A 3,256-nucleotide genomic window follows, 5' to 3' on the forward strand; every position below is an offset into this window, starting at 1 on the left:
ATAAACATATATGCACCCAATGCAGGAGCACCCAAACACATAAAAAAACTCCTGGAAAATAACAAGGGAGAGATCTACAACAACACAATCATAGTAGGGGACTTAAACACACCACTGACATCACTGGATAAATCCTCTAGACAAAAAATCAGCAAAGAAATTGGACAGTGCAAAGTTTTGGTCCGTGTGTGGATTTGTCCATTTAATTTTTTTTTCTTTTAGAAACATATTCATGTTCTTTCCAAAATACAAAACTCTCTTGCGCTGTTGTAGCCGAACAAGATGACGGGCTCACTGTGCGCCGGGACCACTTCCTGTTCACTCGTTCCGTCCATGGGAACCAGGGAAATACATGTCGCCATCCGCCCATTTCACAGACGTGGAGACTGAGGCACCGGAGGTCAATATTGACCCCTGGGGCCCAGAGCTGGTGAGGGACAGAGACAGGAGTTGAACCCAAGCATTCCGAGTTCAGAGCCTGGGCCTTTAGTACAGAAATGTGTGTATGTATTGGACACACTAATTTTATTTCATGATGACAATCTCGATTAAAACTGAATTATAAATTTTCAATTTTTTGGAATAATTTTTTTTCAGGGCAATTAAAAAGTTAGAAATGCCCTAAAAAGGTATTCCTCTCTAGTACCTGACTTTAGGCATTAGAAGACTGGACCCTGGGGAGGTTTTTCTGGAGAGAGGGGAGGGGAGATGGAGAGAGATAGAGAGAGAGAGAGAAACATCGATTGCCCAGAGACCTGGGTATCGAGCCTGCAAACCTAGGCATTGCTCTGACCGGGAACTGAACCCACAACCTTGCCTCGTACGGGACGATGCTCCAACCACTAGCCACCCGGCCAGGGCTGCTGGGGAGGTTTCCCTCTGCCCTTGTGTTGGAGCTGGCGCTCGAATTCACACCTGACTTCCACCCCGCGGGGTCTTCAGCAGATGCTGACTTCTAGAAGCAGAGGCCGGACAGCGGGCTGGTCTAGAACCGGGAAGCGGGGAGGAGAGCGTGGTGAAGCCCTCCGGCCGCCTCCCCCGCCCTCACAGGTGCGTCCTGCCCTCCTCACCTGTGGTCAGTAAGGAACCTAATCTCTGTCCAGCTTTTGATCCTGATCAACAACGTGCAATAGACAGAACAGAGCGATGCTGGCAGCGCAGCCCCTCGCGCAGCTTCCTGCGGTTGCGGGGAATGCGGTGGAAATCCCACACCGTGACCTGGAGTGTTTGGCTCCGTGTGAATGTCCTACCTATTTCTTTTTTTTTTTTTTTTTTTTCAACCAGAAAAACAACTGGTCTCCTCTGGCCTTCACCAGAGGGGAAGCGGGAATCAAAAATCCTTGACCCTCACTTCCTGTGAGATTGTGAAATAAAAGGTAAACAGGTAAGGGAAGGCGGCGGCTCAGAACAATGGCCCCTATTGTGGAGTGAATCCTGGTTTCCTTCCATTTTCACACAAATCTTTCTGGAGCAGATGCTAACCAGAGAAAAGCCAGCTGATCATTAGCTGTGAGCCGTGGGCTGTGGGCCTTGGGTGTGGGCTGTGGGTGTGGGCCGTGGGCCATGGGTCATGGCCGTGGGCCGTAGGCCTTGGGTGTGGGCTGTGGATGTGGGCCGTGGGCCTTGGGCCTTGGGTTGTGGCCGTGGGCCTTGGGCCGTGGGCCGTGGGTGTGGGCTGTGGGTGGGTGTGGGCCGTGGGCCATGGGTCATGGCCGTGGGCCGTAGGCCTTGGGTGTGGGCTGTGGATGTGGGCCGTGGGCCTTGGGTCGTGGGTGTGGGCTGTGGGTCATGGCCGTGGCCGTGGGCCGTGGCCGTGGATCGCCTGGCTGCCGACTCTCAGTGAGAACTGCTTTGCGGGCCATTTGCAGATCTCTCCAAGGTGTAGGCTCAGAATTCAGTCGTTTGAAGGAAACCACCCGAATGCATGAGCGGCCTGTTGTCCGTCATTGTGCAGTGAGAGGGCACAGGCTGCCTCCCGGGCTAACTGTGGTCACGAGGAGCCTGGGACTCCGCGATGGGCTGTGGTCTCCACGCGCTCGGAAGTTCCGGCCTCTGTTTCTCCTTTTCAGACCTACCCCCCCCCCCACCCCCCGCCAGCTCTCAGAGCACAAGGTCGCTGGGTCCAGCGGGACTCATCCAGGCCTCAGGCCTCCCCTGCAGAGCAGGGGCGACGGCAGACCCCGCAGCGCAGCGGTCCTGGGGCCAAGGGGGCGCCATGGGAACCGGGGACACTGATCTTCCAGCTGCGTCCCGGGCCCTCGTCCTCGTTCAGGCGTGGGAACCTCTGGGTCAGGGTAACCCTCCGGCATCCACGCGGCTGGTGCTCATCAGGCGCTGCCGTGTCCCCGTGAAATAATGAGATGCGTGGTCTCTGTCCAGTTCTCAGATGTAGTCTTTGGCCCTGGTTCCCCACAGAACCCCTAAGTCCCTTGTAACTTCCTGGGGGAGAGGAGCGTCTTTTGTTCTAATGAGGTGACTCCCGGATGGCTCCCTCCTCCCCTGCGGCTCCCTCCTCCCCTGCGGCCCCCTCCTCCCCTGCGGCTCCCTCCTCCCCTGCGGCCTCTCACACCCTGTCCGGCCCTGGGTGTCCCTGGGCTCCGAGCCTGCCCAGGCTGCCGTCCTGCTATCTCCCCTGACGTTAGACTGGAGTTTTGAGGAAGGGACGGGAAGGGACAGAAGAAGGGAGGGGGCGAGGGGGAAGGGGAAGAGGCCGGGGACGGCAGCAGAGGCCTGCACTTTTTGTTGTTGTTAACCCTCCCCCAAGGATATTTCTCCACTGATTTTTAAAGAGAGCGGAAGGGACGGGGAGGGTCAGACACACAGAGAGAAACATTGATGTGAGAGAGAGGCATCGATTGGCTGACTCCTGCTTGCACCCCATCAACCCAGTGCCCTTGACCGGAATCGAACCCGGGACCCTTCAGTCCGAGGGCCGACGCTCTATCCGCTGAGTCACACGGGCCAGGCCCGCTCCAAGACTCTTCACTTCCCCGAGCGAGTGGTTCCCACGGGGCCTGGTCATCGGTCCAGAGTCTCGGGTGTCTGTGTTTAGTGAACGAGCCCCCGGAGGCAGGTGTCGGGGAGGGAAACGTTTCCCTCTCCCTCTGAGGGTCAGTAACCAAGGTCTGGGAAGTAAATTTAAAAAGACCGTTTCACAGGGACAAAGGCACACGATACTTATTCACATCTACACACTCAGGCGTCCCCGGAAAAAAGCGAAACCCCAAGAAGTGGTGGCCTTGGGGGCTTGTTAAAA

The 3,256-nt window shown here is 56.4% G+C and overlaps 1 long non-coding RNA gene across 1 annotated transcript; it reads right to left on the bottom strand.

Moving 5' to 3' along the window:
• Nucleotides 1-6: 6 nt before the first annotated feature.
• On the bottom strand, nt 7-1,116 carry LOC106727495. The gene is made up of 3 exons (XR_001363710.1): nt 1,071-1,116; nt 916-985; nt 7-427 (listed from the first exon to the last, which is right to left on the bottom strand). It is a non-coding gene; the product is annotated as an uncharacterized LOC106727495 (long non-coding RNA).
• Nucleotides 1,117-3,256: the final 2,140 nt, after the last annotated feature.

The sequence above is a fragment of the Myotis brandtii genome, unplaced genomic scaffold (genome assembly GCF_000412655.1).
Source record: "Myotis brandtii unplaced genomic scaffold, ASM41265v1 scaffold434, whole genome shotgun sequence".
In the NCBI taxonomy this organism is placed as follows: Eukaryota; Metazoa; Chordata; class Mammalia; order Chiroptera; family Vespertilionidae; genus Myotis; species Myotis brandtii.